The sequence below is a fragment of the Somniosus microcephalus genome, chromosome 1 (genome assembly GCF_052327205.1).
Source record: "Somniosus microcephalus isolate GS21.2 chromosome 1, FLI_Smic_1.0, whole genome shotgun sequence".
Taxonomy (NCBI): Eukaryota; Metazoa; Chordata; class Chondrichthyes; order Squaliformes; family Somniosidae; genus Somniosus; species Somniosus microcephalus.
The window spans coordinates 136378268-136394139 of NC_140987.1; the positions used below are offsets into that span (position 1 = coordinate 136378268).

Consider the following 15872-nt stretch of genomic DNA (forward strand, 5'->3'; position numbering starts at 1 on the left):
ACATTGGTTAATATGTTTATGTTAAAGCCCTTTATGAATTATTTTAACATAATGAATACTATATCATTAACATCAAACCACTTGGGATTGTTTCCCTTAAAGAGTCATTGCTGATGTTAATACATTTGACCCAATTCTCTCATCAAATGAGGTGAAGTATGGCTGTGTACTCACCCTGAACCTTTTCTGTGCTTTTCACAAATTGGCTGAACAGTGCTACATACCATTTTGGTCAGATTAAGGGTCAAAACTTAGGTAAGGGAACATGCCATTTTTGAATTTTTATGTATTAATAACTGTATGATACTCATGCATTTAGCAGCCAACCTATAACAAGTTATTAGGAACACAGGAAAGACTGCTGTCTATCTGACCAGTCCCAACTATTAATGCCCTTCAATGACCCACTCCCTTAAAATAGCCACCACATTATCTAAAGGGCTCAAAATGTATAATTGAGCAGGAGCTTTAATAGTCATCCAGACGTGGACCTCCAGGTGGGCCCCATTTGTATCACTGAGCAGACCTGTATGCATGGTTCAACCACTTTCATTCCAAGCTTTTCCCCTATAACATTATGGATTGTTGATATGCTTTTTGGGTCAGCCTTGTGTTATAGGTTGATCAGCAGTTTAATAAAGACTGAAGTTTTGCACCAGTCTGCAATCTGACAATGTACCCTAGATCATAATAGTGGAAACAAAGCTACATGCCAATGATAGTTTTACTTACATGGGCAGCATTCTCAGTTGCAATTTGCATTTGGTCCAGAAAATCCAAAAGGCCAATACTCAGCTGACCAAACTGCCTCTGATTGCAAGAATTGTTTTTGATTCCAACAACATGTCCTGACCCAGGGAAAAAGAGTTGTGAACAGCATGAAAACTGACTAATTACACTTTCAGCTGATTGTGCATAAAGTCAATTGACATGTACAAGATACTGTATGTAATTTAATTAAATTTCAATGCATTAAATAAATATATTTTCACATGGGACTGTTGTGAATCAGCTGATGAAACCAAGGCAGAGTGTCTGAAAGTTTCTAGCATGATTACACTGTTCTGCTACATAAAACACACTGGAGCTCTGTACTAGCTGTTTTAGAGCAGCAGCTGATAAATATATGTATAGGTGGGCTGTGAGCAACCAGCAGACTGTCATCTAGATAAAAAGTAGTTATGTTTCTGTGGCAGTTTTCACTTCTGTTTTGATCATTTTGGAGAATGCATTCTCTCAGTTTCATGACAAACCTGCAAGTTATCAATGTTTTATAAATTATTAAACATTAACACGTTCTGAAATTCGTACAAAATCTCATCGTCTCTTTCCTTCCTTAGATCTATTCTACCAGTCACCAAAGCCCTTCAACGATCACCCCTCAGCCTTGATGACTGATGGTGAAATGCTTGGAAGAACTGTGACATACGGAATGGAGTCCTTATAGAGGACCCTACAGTACAACCTGAAGGATTAAACCTTCCTCACAAACAATGGACAAACGTCAACCGCCTCAAAACCGGTCATGGTAGATGCTGCCACCTTCTCTATAGATGGAAGATTAAAGCATCCCCATCATGCAAATGTGCTCCTAATCAGACCCTAGAGCACATCATCAAACCCTGCCCTCAGAGGAAATTTGCAGGCAGCCTACAAGATCTCCACGCTGTTACACGAGAAGCTTTGGCCTGGATATCTGACTTAGATATTGATATTTAATTTGTTTTTTGCTACTACCATACAAAAGAAGACCAGCTGCTTTCGAGTTGGGGCCGACAGGATCATTAAGCAGACCTCTCTTAAAAAGGTAAATATCCCTTCCAGTTAGCCTGAAATGTTGTAGGATTTTGATACAGTAGTATGAAAAATCTGCATTTTGAAACCAAGCTGGTAAATTACTACAGGGCACTGTTCAGAGATCTGGGCATCTACGCATGGGTGAAGTGACCTCACCCCATAATGCACGGCCAACCTATTTCAATATTTTTCTTGCACTTTCGTGTCACTCATGATACACCAAGAGCAGTGTCTGGGAGGGTGTGGCTGGGGGAGGAGGGGCAGGGATTGTAATTCTGGGCACCAGGCAACAGGCTGCTGGCTGTGATCGAGTGGCAGGAGGTTTTTCTCAGGTGAAGGGGAAGAAGGTGGTGGGGAGAGCAGAGGCAATAGAAGGCTAAAGAGCAAGCCAGGGGAATTTGTTTGGTTCTTACAGAGGCCTTCCCTTCAGCATCAATTGCCAGCTGGTGCCATGGCACTAGAGCACTCCTCAGGCATTCCAGTCACATTATGGACTGGTCCCCAAACATCAATCATTTTCTTGGCCCTAATGAGCCTTATGCACAGTTTGTGTGTAGACTCTCAACGGACTTTGCACTGGTCCGCCGCATTGGGCTGTGCTGACTCGATCAGGCATATTGAAAATCTTAGGCCTCCATGTCCGATAATACTAGAGCGAGTGCCAGAGGTGCTTCAGTAAGTCTGTCACTTACAATCACATTACTGGCTCTTATATTATTAATAAGAATAACCTAATACATCCATGTGAGATGTCTCCCATCTCTGTTGCTCTTGTATAGTAGAACATTGGTAAGACTACACTTAAAGTAATGTGAACAGTTCTGGTCTGCATATTATAAAAAAAAGATAGAGGCACTGGAGAAGATGTAAAAAAGATTTACTAGAATGATACCAGAACTGAGAGCTTATACCCATCATGAAAGACTGAACAGGCTGGGGCTCTTTCCTCTAGAAAAGACTGAGGGGTAACCTGATAGAGTCATAGGGCTGGATTTTGATACTGGAGGAGTGTAAGAGGCGGGGCTACAACTTTCGGGGTTGTAGTCCCGCTTCAATCGAGTTGTGGCCAACCCATGTGATTTTCCCTTGATTGACCTTGTTGAGCCCGCCCAGCGGGCTCAACAGGCCAATTAAGGGCCACCCGGCAACAGGTGACATCACAGATTGACATTTCATCTGTCAAGAGCTTTTGACAGATGAAATATCAGCGTTTGACAGCTCTTTGAAGCTGTCAAACACTGAATCTGTACACTAAGTTAACTCCTTCCTCTCAGTCTAATTTAGGGATCTCTCCAGAACAGAAAGCTGAATGCTGTAACTTTTGACAGCTTGCGGCCATTCTGCTTTCTGTGCCGGTGAGATGAGGGACTCCCGAGACCTGAAGGAAGGAAGGCTGTAAAGTAAAACTTTTGAACACTTTACACTCACCAAACACACTTACCTCTGCACTCATGCACCCATCTCTCACCTGAACAACGGACATCTCGAACCCTCCAAGCCCTTCAGCCCGACGGTCCACCTCGCTAACTTGGCGTGGTTTGGAGCCGTCGGGAATCCCACACTTCAGGAATAAAAATAGGGATTAGGCTAAAAACTGCTTGTTAACTACCTGTTAACAGGCAGTTAATTGGCACTAATCCCCTTCCCGCCTCGGGGAGGCGACTCCCAGCACAGGTCGGGAATTCGCCTCCTTTGAATCTGGCATGGAGGCGGGTTGGGGGCGGGATGGGTTCGTGCCCCCCGATTTCAAGATTTTAACCCCCCCACACACCTCCAATCCCGCCTCCACGGCCCAATGAAAATCCTGCCCATAGAATTATACAGCACAGAAAGAGGCCTTTTGGCCCATCGTGTCCGTGCTGGCCATCAAGCCCCATCTATTCTAATCCCATTTTCCAGCACTTGGTCCGTAGCCTTGTATGCTATGGCGTTTCAAGTGTTCATCTAAATGCTTCTTGAATGTTGTGAGGGTTCCTGCCTCTACCACCCTTTCAGGCAGTGAGTTCCAGATTCCAACCACCCTCTGGGTGAAAAAGTTTTTCCTCAAATCCCCTCTAAACCTCCTGCCCTTTATCTTGAAACTATGCCCCCCTGGTTATTGACCCCTCTACTAAGGGGAAAAGTTCCTTTCTATCTACCCTATCTATGCCCCTCATAATTTTGTACACCTCAATCAGGTCCCCCCTCAGCCTTCTCTGCTCTAAGGAAAACAACCCCAGCCTGTCCAGTCTCTCTTCATAGCTGAAACACTCCAGCAGAGGTAACATCTTGGTGAATCTCCTCTGCACCCTCTCCAATGCAACCACATCCTTCCTATAGTGTGGCAACCAGAACTGCACACAGTATTCCAGCTGTGGCCTAACTAGCATTTTGTACAGCTCCATCATAACCTCCCTGCTCTTATATTCTATGCCTCGGCTAATGAAGGCAAGTATCTCATATGCCTTCTTAACCACCTTATCTATCTGCCCTGCTGCCTTCAGGGATCTATGTACATGCACGCCAAGGTCCCTCTGATCCTCTGTCCTTCCTAGGATCCTACCATTCATTGTGTATTCCCTTGCCTTGTTAGTCCTCACAAAATGCATCACCTCACATTTTTCAGGGTTAAATTCCATTTGCCACTGTTCTGCCCATCTGACCAACCCATCTATATCGTCCTGTAGCCTGAGGCTTCCCTCCTCACTATTTACCACTCCACCAATTTTCGTGTCATCTGCGAACTTACTGATCATACCTCCTACATTCATATCTAAATCATTAACGTACACTACAAACAGCAAAGGACCCAGCACTGATCCCTGCGGTACACCACTGGACACAAGCTTCCAGTCACAAAAACAACCCGACCATCACCCTCTGCCTCCTGCCACTAAGCCAATTTTGGATCCAATGTGCCAAATTGCCCTGGATTCCATGGGCTCTTACCTTCTTGACCAGCCTCCCATGCAGGACTTTGTCAAAAGCCTTACTGAAGTCCATGTAGACTACATCAACTGCACTACCCTCATCCACACCTGGTCACCCCCTCTCAAAATTCAATCAAATTGGTTAGACATGATCTCCTCCTGGCAAAGCTATGCTGACTATCCTTGCCTCTCCAAGTGGAGACTAATTCTGTCCCTCAATGTTTTCCAATAATTTCCCTACCACTGATGTTAGGCTCACTGGCCTGTAATTCCCTGGTTTATCCCTACTACCCTTCTTGAATAATGGTACTACGTTAGCCGTCCTTCAGTCCTCTGGCACCTCCCCATGTGGCCAGAGAAGTTCTGAAAATTTGTGTCAGAGCCCCTGCAATCTCCTCCCTTGCCTCACAGCAGCCTGGGATACATCTCGTCTGGGCCTGGGGATTTATCCACTTTAAAGCCCACTAAAACCGCTAGTACCTCCTCCCTCTCAATACTAATTTGTTCAAATATATCACAATCCCCCTGCCTGATTTCTATGCCTACATCATCCTTCTCCATAGTGAACACAGATGCAAAATATTCATTTAAAACCTCACCTACCTCTTCCGGCTCTACACACAGATTTTCACTTTGGTCCCTAATGGGCCCTACTCTTTCCCTGGTTATCCTTTTGCCCTTAATATACTTATAAAACACCTTGGGATTTTCCTTTATTTTGCCAGCCAGTGTTTTTTCATGCCCCCTCTTTGCGCTCCTAATTTCTTTTTTTAAGCACCCCCCTGCACTTTCTATACTCCTCTAGGGCTTCCTAGGAGATAGAGGTCTTCAAGATTATGAAAGGGCTTAATAGGGTAGATGTAGAGATAATGTTTCCACATGTGGGCGAAACTAGGGGCCATAAATATAAGGTAGCCACTAATAAATCCAAAAGGGAATTCAGGTGAAACTTCATTAACAAAGAGAGTGGTTAGAATGTGGAATAACAACAGAAAATGCTGGAAAAACTCAGCAGGCCAGGGCAGCATCCGTGGAGAGAGAAACAGAGTTAACGTTTCAGGTCAGCACGGTGGCATAATGGTTAGCACTGTTGCCTCACAGCGCCAGGGACCCGGGTTCAAATCCGGCCTCGGGTGACTGTCTGTGTGGAGTTTGCACATTCTCCCCGTGTTTGCGTGGGTTTCCTCCGGGTGCTCCGGTTTCCTCCCACAGTCCAAAGATGTGCGGGTTAGGTTGATTGGCCATGATAAAAATTGACCCTTAGTGTTAGGAGGGATTAAATACGTGGGGTTACGGGGATAGGGCTTGGGTGGGATGGCTGGCGGTGTAGGGACCGGGTGCTAGGGTTTGGATGATCAGCCATGATCTCGTTGAATGGCGGAGCAGGCTCGAAGGGCCGAATGGCCTACTCCTGCTCCTATCTTTCTATGTTTCTAGGTCGATGACCTTTCGTCAGAACTGGAAAAAAGCAGGAAATGGAAAGCAGGTTCAGGGGCTGGGAAAAGGGGGAGGGGATGAAAGAACAAAAGGGACGGTCAGTGATAGGATAGAAAGCAGGAGCGATTAAGAGACATTGAGACATTAAGTGATATTCAAGGCGAGAGGTGGTGGTAATAGGACAGGTTAAGGAACAAAGGATGGCTCTAGATGGGGTGTGAATTGCGCTGGCAGAATGAAGGACAGCTGCCATTTGGGAGGGAAAAAAAAGGGGGGCCAAACAAAAATTGTGGATAAAAAAAAATAACGTGGAACTTGCTACCACAAGGAGTAGTTGAGGTGAATAGCATAGATGTATTCAATGGAAAGCTAGATAAGCACATGAGGGAGAAAGGAAAGAAGGATATGCTGATGGGGGTAGAAGAGGAGGGGTGGGATGGGACTCGTGTGGAGCATAAACACTGGCTTCGACCTGTTGGGTCGAATAGCCTGTTTCACAGAATCACAGAAACACCACAGTGCAGATAGAGGCCATTTCGGCCCATCGAGCCTGCACCGACACATATCCCACCCGATCCCCGTAACCCCTACACCAACACATATCCCACCCTATCCCCGTAACCCCATGTATTTAATCCCCCTAACACTAAGGGTCAATTTATCATAGCCAATCAACCTAACCCGCACATCTTTGGACTGTGGGAGGAAATCTTTTGTAACATATTCAGACACTTTAAACTAAAGCAGTAGTCAAGTTTCATTGGAACAGATTACCACATACTGTGACACATTGTGATGAATGCTGCTTAGGTTTCCTTCAACAAATAGTATAGCTATTGCAACCGAGACTCCTTGTAGCCTTATGCTATTGCTAAACAACACATCCAGTCTTCAGGAGCCATGTAATAGTAACTTACATCCTCTAATGTAATGACTATTACTAGAAATGGGTTCATGGCTTCTTTACTTACTGTGGGCATACATCCACTGGTAACTGAATTGAGACACCCCAAACTCATTTCACTTAGGACCTTTATAGCTGATAAAGTCAGAAACCCTACATGGGCAATTTTATGAGTTTGTGCTCCCAACGCATAGCTTGGCCGTCAAGGGTGCGTATCAGAATTTTGGGCGGGTGTCCAATGGGCACAGCTCCAAGCTTGGAGCACAAACTCATAGAATTAAAAATCTGAAGTGAATCAAAATTCAGGTTGTAAAGATGAAGAGATAGCTTTGTAACATACTGTTCCATCCAACTCCCACTATTTTCTCATTACTGCAATTCTTACTCTACCCTCTATCGTTATTTCAGGCAACAATTCCCGTGCAGTTCAATTTCCCTCCTACTTTTCAACCAAGAACTAGCAAATATTGCCAACTTCTGAATGCAATAATTTAATACAACTGAATATTAGCTTTAGAAAATTTACATTATTGCAATCATGTCCTTGACCACACGGTATATTATGGACATTGAACTTGAGTCTAACCTTTCAAAGACAATAAACAAAAATTTGCATTTATATAGCACCTTTAACATAGCAAAAACATCCCAAGGTGCTTCACAGGAGTGTTATCAAACAAAATTTGACACCAAGCCACATAGGGGATATTAGGGCAGATGAGGTAGGTTTAAAAGGAGCATCTTAAAAGGAAGAAAGAGAGGTAGCTAGACAGAGGTGTTTAGGGAGAGAATTCCAGAGCTTAGGACCTCGACAGCTGCCAATGATGGAGTGCATTGGAATAGTCAAGTCTAGACGTATCAAAGGCGTGGAAGAGAGTTTCTGCAGCAGATGAGCTCAGGCAGGGGCGGTGTCAGGCGATGGAGATAGAAATAGGCGGTTTTAGTGATGGCGCGGATATGTGGTTGGGAGCTCATCTCGGGGTCAAATACGCCACCAAGGTTGAGAACAGTCTGATCCAGCCTCAGACAGTTACCAGGAAGAGGGATGGAGTTGGGGCTGGGGAATGGAGTTTGTGGCAGGGACCAAAGACATTGGCTTCAGTCTTCCCAATATTTAGTTGGAGGAAATTTCTGCTCATCCAGTACTGGATGTCGGATAAGCAGTTTGACAATTTAGAGACAGTGGAGGGGTCAAGAGAGATGGTGGTGAGGTAGAGCTGGGTGTTGCCAGCGTACATGTGGAACCTGACCTGTTGCGTATGATGTCACCGAGGGGCAGCACATAGATGAGAAATAGGAGGGGACCAAGGATAGATCCCTGGGGGACACCAGATGTAAAGGTGCGGGAATGGGAAGAAAAGCCATTCTCTGGCTATGACTGGATAGATAATAGAACCAGGCAAGTGCAGTCCCACCCAGCTGGACGACAGAGGAGAGGCGTTGGAGGAGAATTGTATGGTCAACAGTGTCAAAAGCTGCAGATAGGTTGAGAAGTACGAGGAGCGATAGTTTCCCACAGAACGTCACATAGGATGTCATTTGTGACTTTGATAAAAGCCGCTTTGGTACTGTGGCAGGGGTGGAACCCTGATACAAGGGATTCAAACATGGAGTTCCGGGAAAGGTGGGCACGAATTTAGGAGACAACAGCACGTTCAAGAGCTTGGGAGAGGAAAGGAGGTTGGAGATGGAGCAGTAGTTTGAAAGGACAGAGGGGTCAAGGATTTCTTTTGATGAGAGGGGCGATGAGGGCAGATTTGAAGGGGAGGGGGACAGTAGCCAAGGAGAGAGAACAGTTAACAATATCAGCTAACATGGGAGCCAGGAAGGGAAGTTGGGTGGTCAGCAGTTTAGTAGAAATAGGGTCGAGGTTGCAGAAGGTGAGTTTCATGGACAAGATGAGTTCGGAGAGGGCATGAGGGGAGATAGGAGAGAATCAGAAGATGCGATTTCAGGTCTAGGGCAGGGTGGAATCTTAGAGGAAGTTTGACCGGATGGGCAAAGGGAAGGGAGGGAAGCAGCAGAGGCAGTTGAACGGATGGACTCAATCTTGGTGACAAAGAAGTTCATGAGCTCCTCACACTTGTTGTTGGAGGTGAGGGTGTCGGACGCAGGGGAGAGGGGTTTAAGAAGATGGCTTGCAGTAGCGAATAGAAGCTGGGGTTTATCTTTGCAATCCAGAATGATCCTGGAATAGTGAGCAGTCTTGGCAGAGGAGAGTAGGACCCGATGGTGCTTTATGTGGTGCAGCCTGCATCCCTTGGACTTAAGGAAGCGGAGATGAGGACCGTACCAGGGGGATCGACCAGGGAGAGAGAGAGAGATAGAGAGAATAATGGTTTTAATGAGGATTAGGGTGTCAAAAGTAGAGGTGAGGTTGTGTTTGAGCAGATTGGTAGCTGCAGAAATGTTGTGTTGAATGGAGGGCCAAAAGCCGTTGCAAGTGAAATGGGAGAGTTTTTTTCCAGGGGCGAACACAGAAGGAAGTCCAGTTGGGAGGGGGAAGGGGGATAGCGATACAAGGAAGTGATCAGAGATGGCATTATCTGTGATTGACATGATGCTGAAGGGTTGGGGTAGGGATTTGGGAGGGCAGAGTATCTGAGAGGGGAGAAGTGAAAGGAGGCATGGTGACAGGAGAGAGGGGTCTTGTATGGGTAAAGAGAAAAGCAGAAAATAGGGGGGAGAAAGAAGCAGAAATAGATGTATGGGCTCGGGTCAGGAGCGCCAGTTAAAACGTGCATGCCAATGAACACAAGGAAAGCTCAAGCTGCATAGGTCTGGTTACGTAGCAAGATTAGAATACATACATCCTCATAGTAAACAGGGGATATAGAGGCGACAATAGGAGGGAGTCCAGAGTTAAAGTCAAAGGTCCCGTGGTGGGATAAAGTTGACGTAGGTAGGGTGGAGTCAGCATGGAGCATCAACAAACTGATGTCCAGGTTCAGACAGGTGTAGAGGGCGAGACAAATCAAAAACTTCTGTGCCAAGCTGTACAACATACCTGAAATTCACACAATAATGCCACTATTTCTTTGGTAGGCAGCAGCATTGTGCAGTCAGTCACAAATCCATAAAACATTCAGGTTTCAAAAGAGAATCAAGTTTGAAAGGTGCAGAAGCTTTACTGCGAAAAAATGGAGTGACATTTAAAACCCAGGTCCCGGGGGAGTCATTTGTTATGAATAATGGATCACTTTTCCACATAAACAAAGCAAGCTCCTATTTGTTATTCTGTTGAACATGACCCATTTTTTGAAAGGGGAAAACTTCTTGCTGTTTGCATGTATCCAAATATACTGTATGGAAATTAGGATGTCAGTGAAATACAGAGAGGTAGATCTTGACTTTGTGCGATAGCATAAAACGGGTGAAAGCAAGGCAGCAGCCTGTTCTACACCTCTCCCGATTTATTCCCATTGAAGTTAACAGAAATAAAAATCGGGAGAGATGTAAAATGGGCTGAAATTCTACATTATCGCAGAGTCAAAATCTACCCAAAAGACTTGAGCCCTGATCGCCTGATAAGGATAGTGTAGGCGGGTGATTAAAATAGCTTTTGTGAACTTACTGCTGCATTCCCGACATGCTCCCACCCACAGCCACCTTAACCACGTAGTTTTTGGATCTGGAACAGGCGCCCACCATAGGTAGGCCGGGGCCTCATGAATATATTAAAATAGGGTCCTACGATGCAATTAGGGCTTCATCGGAATTTTAACTAACAATCGGAGAATCCCTCGGGATTGGTTTCGCAGAGCCACTGAAGCTATATTTAAAGGGGCACTGAACTGCAGATCAGTGGATCATAGGATCTTTTTGATGTCTGGTTTGCCAGAGAGTTTCCAGCTTCCAGATTGTATCTTTCACACTTTTTGTTGACATATCATCCTCAGTAAGCTTTCTATGCATATCATGGATGCAATTACTGCTAGTTCCATTTTATCAGAAAAACACTTGGAAAGGAGGAACAGCAGCATCCTCAGCAACAACTTCTTGCATTTTTATAGCGCCTTTAACGTAGTAAAAAAATCTCATGGCATTTCACATGAGCGATTATCAAACAAAATTGGACATCGAACCACAAAGTGACATTAGGACAGGTGATCAAAACCTTGGTCAAAGAGGCAGATTTTAAGGAGTGCCTTAAAGGAGGAGAGGTAGAGAGGCAGAGGGGTTTTGGGAGGAAATTCCAGAGCTTAGGGTCTAGGCAGCTGAAAGCATGGCCGCCAATGGCAGAGCGATTATAATCGCTGGCAAGAGGCCAGAAATGGAGAAGCGCATAGATCTTGGAGGATTGTCGGACTGGAGGATGTTAGAGAGTTAGGGAGGGGCGAGGCCATGGAGGGATTTGAAAACAAGCAGGAGTAGAAGACAGCAGGTGAGGGTGACTGCTTGTAGGCATTACCCAGCATACAGAGTGTACAGGCCAAGAGTAATTTTCTTGGATCCATCGGAGTTGCAGTGCTTTAGGAGTCTGTGCTCCTCCAAGCTGGCAGTCGCAGACCACTGCAGCCTCCAGCAACAGGATCTTGTGCCTGCTGACCGGGGGGGGGGCGGAGGCAGGGGAAGCAAGCTTTGCCAGTGGCTCTTATACAGTCAAAGTCACCACAGCCCTTAACTTCTTTGCCACCGGGTCCTTCCAGTGTGCTACAGAAGGCATGTCCGCAGTACACAGCTGCATTAAGCAGGTCACAGACGCTCCATTCGCCTTTTCCTTGGCATTTGCGTGCTGGGCTCCGCCATCATTCAGGATGGGGATGTTCATGGAGCCTCCTCCTCCTGGTAGCTGCATGTGTTGAAAGTTGAAGAAGCAGCAAGATGGAATGAGGATGTGGAGGTGATAAATGGAAAAGCAAATGTGTGGAGTATGTGATGAGGAAGGAGTGGTGGGAGGAATAACAACAGAAAATGCTGGAAAAACTCAGCAGGCTAGGCAACATCCGTGGGAGGAGTTGCTGGTTTTGCACGTGCTAGGATGTGAGAAGACAATGGTGTTAGTGTGTGGTGTAGAGAGCAAAACACTTGGTGAATGTGTTTGGAATGAGAAAGAGAGGTGTGCCTTTGTGATTGTATGCTGAAGGGGAGGAAATTGTCGAGAGTGGTGAGGGAGGGGCAAAAGGAGTGTTGTCAGGTGTTGTTGAGAGAGGTGAAAGGTGAAGAAGTGTACTCATCCTTGCTGCTCTCGGAAGGTCATTGCAACTCTTTCTAAATTGAAACCAGGTCTTCAGGGTGATACTGGTGGCACTGACCCTGTCAGCCACCTCTGCCTAGGCCTGCTTAATAGCGGACTTGTGTATCCTTTGGTGGCTACAGGCAAACAATATGCCCCCCGCCCCGTGGCTTGACTTCCTCCACTTGGATGCATCAGAAAAGCCAGGCCGGGGGTGCAATCTCTTTGCTTCACCTTTGTTGGCAAAATGTGGATGGGCTGCCTGATTCTCGACATGGTCAGGAGGGCAACCAGTCAGTCAAATGGAAATGAGCCATGGAAATTAAAACTGCCCAGGCCTCACACCAACTATGTCATGGGGCCTCCCGCCCCCTCCCCCTGATCCGCAACCAGAGTTAAATTTGAGGCCTTATTTTCTGTTGGTTGGATTTAAAATGCACAGCTCATTAATAAAAAAATCTAATATTGTAATGAAAAATCCATGCAAGCAAAATTATATAATAAACTGGTAGAGACACTGTATGAAAGCCATTTAATATACAAATTTTGAGTGCAGTTGAAAGTTCCAGTGACTAGTGAACTAATGACTTACTTAAGCATTGAAGAAATTATCTGGACTGTGTTAATCCCCTCTGCCAAAGGCAGAGAGCATTATTTCACCCCAAAGTTCATTTTACACCCAATCAACAGAAAATAAGTCCAGTTCTGGTCACCACACTTTAGGAAGGATGTGAAGGCCCTTGAGAGGGTGCAGAGGTTTACCAGAATGGTTCCGGGGGTGGGGGAATCTTAGCTACAAGGACAGGTTGGAGAAGCTGGATTTGTTTTCATTAGAGCAAAGGAGGTTGAGGGGTGATTTGATAGAGGTGTACAAGATTATGATGGGTTTGGATAGGCTAGGCAGGGAAAGGCTGTTCCCACTAGTTGATGGTACAAGGACTAGGGGACACAGATTTAAGGTTTTGGGCAAGAGATACAGGGGGAATGTGAGGAAAAACTTTTTTACACAGAGAGTGGTGATGACCTGGAATTCGCTGCCAACGGAAGTGGTGGAAGCGGAGACATTCAATGTTTTCAAGGGGAGACTGGATAGGCACTTGAGGGAAATAAACTTGCAGGGCTACGGGGATAAAGTGGGGGAATGGGACTGACTGGATTGCTCTACAGAGAGCCGGCACAGACTCGGCGGGGCGAATGGCCTCCTTCTGTGCCGTTATGACTATGGCCTGAATTTTGCCAGTGCTCAGGGTGCAGGTTTGGAGGCAGGACATCCGGCAAAATTGCAAAGATTGACAGTGGTTCGGAACTCCGCCGTCAACCCGCCTCCAATCAATCTTCCCAAGTGTCAGGTCCCCGATTTGCGCATGGACCCGACACCTAGCGGCGGGAAGAGGATTATAGCCACTTAACTGCTGATTGTTAACAGGCACTTAACAGGCTTTTTCTAATTTTGACACTTCTATTGCGGGCTTCCCGACATCTGGACACCACGCCAGGTAAGTGTGGAGTTTTGTCAGTCTGCTGTAATGTTTATGCATTGATGACAGCTGCAGAAGTGGGGTGAAGGATCCAATGGTACACTGGTGAGTTTCAGACATAAGAAAATGTTGGGAAATTCATTTTTTAATGCAGTTAGACTTTTCTGTAGGTAACAAGTTTTGAATTGTATGTGTAGTCCCACCTCATTGGGAGAACCTCTCTCACCAGTGACAGATCGCTTCTGTAACCTCACCTGCAGCTGCCATCTGTTCTAGCCTAAGGAGAGAGTCACTGGAGAGCCTGGGTGCAAGAGCTCATCTGTGAATAGTGATTGTCAGTGTTTGCAGCACCTCAATGCTGTCAAACACTGAAAAATCAACTGTCAAAAAAAATTGTGCATGGTCCCTTTAAGAAAACGGGCAGATAACACATCATCAAATGCCGTCATCTGACACCGGCTTCCTCTTAATTGGCCGGCAAGCCAGCAGGGCGGGCTTAACAAGGCCAATTGACGTAAAATTATGTCTATGGGCCGGATGGGAACCTGGAAGGCAGCCAACCCGCTCCCAAGCCGCCTTGAAGCATAAAATCACGGCCTATGACTCTAAATAACCCAGAGGACTATAGTAGATCCATGTGAGATTACTGACTGTTTTCACTGAAATTGATACTGAAAGTGTACAGTAGAATCTACATACAGGAAACTTTGTGCTATCCAGCACCGACGGGACCGGCGTGTTGCCGATCTATCAAAACTGCCGGACATACAAAGTTAATGTTGAAGCATACGGAGATTTTCATCTCCATATCTGACAACAAACACTGTTGCTTAGCAACAGCTTCTAAAGAGTCGGCTTCAGCTGCAAGCGTCTCTAGCTGAAGCTGTTGCTATAGCTACAGACCTTGCAGTGCTTGACTGGGGGGAAAAAAAAAGAACGAGAACTAAAAAAACTTATAGAAAACGGCTCCTGATTTTTGCCGTTAGATCGAGTATTCCAGACATACAACTTCCGGATAAACCAAAGTTTCCTGTAAAAAGCAGATTCCATTAAAGAAGTGTCACCAAAGCACTTATATTAATTTGAGGAGGGAGAAAGGGCAAAACAAACATGCACCATTTTCAGCAAAATGTAACCACACACATGATGTGATAACTTGGTCAGATTTAAATTATACAAGTATTTATAGTGTTTATAAATAAATGACTTGACACTTTTTCATGAAAACAGTGTCTTTTAAAATAAAAAGTTAAAGACTTACTATTTTTGTAAATAGCTTTGCTTTCATATATACAAGCAATGAAGCATGGACCAATTTTACATCAGTATGTAGAGTCATGCATCATCGTAATCTTTGGCTGCTCTTATACAGCTCATAAACCTTTATCATTTCTCAATGTTGGGCAAGACTTGAGTCACATTTTGCCAGTGTACAACTCCCGTAAATAAATAGTTTCACTCTTGGCCTCAATCTCTACCGATTTCAAATGGAACTCCCACATTTCCTTTATTGTTAAAACTAACTCCAAGAAGCTCAATTTCCTCTTTTGTGCCAAACATATATTTTACTCCCAAATGACTTAATAGTTTATAAAGCTCAGACCCATTCAGGATTTGAATACTTTCCAATGTCAGGACAGGATACAGGAAGTAACTTGATAATTGATCTCTCTCCCACCTCCAACTTCTTTCTATCACAACCTTTCTTGCCTTTGAACTTTTATTCTTTTTAAGCTCTAAATATGTCATCCTACATATTCTTCCTCTGTATACATTCCCACTGTGTCCTACAGACATGTGAAATTTACAAAGTTGAAAGGTTTGAGGAGTCCTCACCACAAAGCCTCATCAAACTAAAGAGAATGTCAGTGTTTGACAGCTTCACAGAGCTACCAGTGGCAGTAAAAGTTGATGCAAGGTAGCCCTGAGTTGGCCATTTTGTGCTGCTTCTGAAGGTTGGTGTTTGTTTGCCTGCATAGTGATCTTTCTACTACTTTGGGAATCGAGTTAAGACTTTTCCTACTATTTGTACTACTCTACTCAAAGTACTGCTTTACACTCTAGATATTGATTTCTCAATGGGAATGGGGGAGGGGGTGGCGAGAAGGGCTGACTTTCCAATGTGCGACCCAGGGCATTTTCATTTCCGGGCTTCATTTTAATGAGAATGG

General features: G+C 45.1%; 1 protein-coding gene across 5 annotated transcripts in view; it reads right to left on the minus strand.

The window, feature by feature from the left end:
* LOC147124369 (beta-1,3-galactosyl-O-glycosyl-glycoprotein beta-1,6-N-acetylglucosaminyltransferase-like) overlaps positions 1-15872 on the minus strand; it is a 111417-nt gene that overhangs the window by 11233 nt on the left and 84312 nt on the right. The window contains exon 1 of one of the 5 annotated variants that reach the window (XM_085986048.1): positions 733-838. The exons of the other annotated variants lie outside the window; for them this stretch is intronic. The gene's annotated coding sequence lies outside the window, so the exon portion shown is untranslated. Of the gene's footprint in view, positions 1-732; positions 839-15872 lie in introns of those variants that run through there. 5 annotated transcript variants of the gene reach the window in all.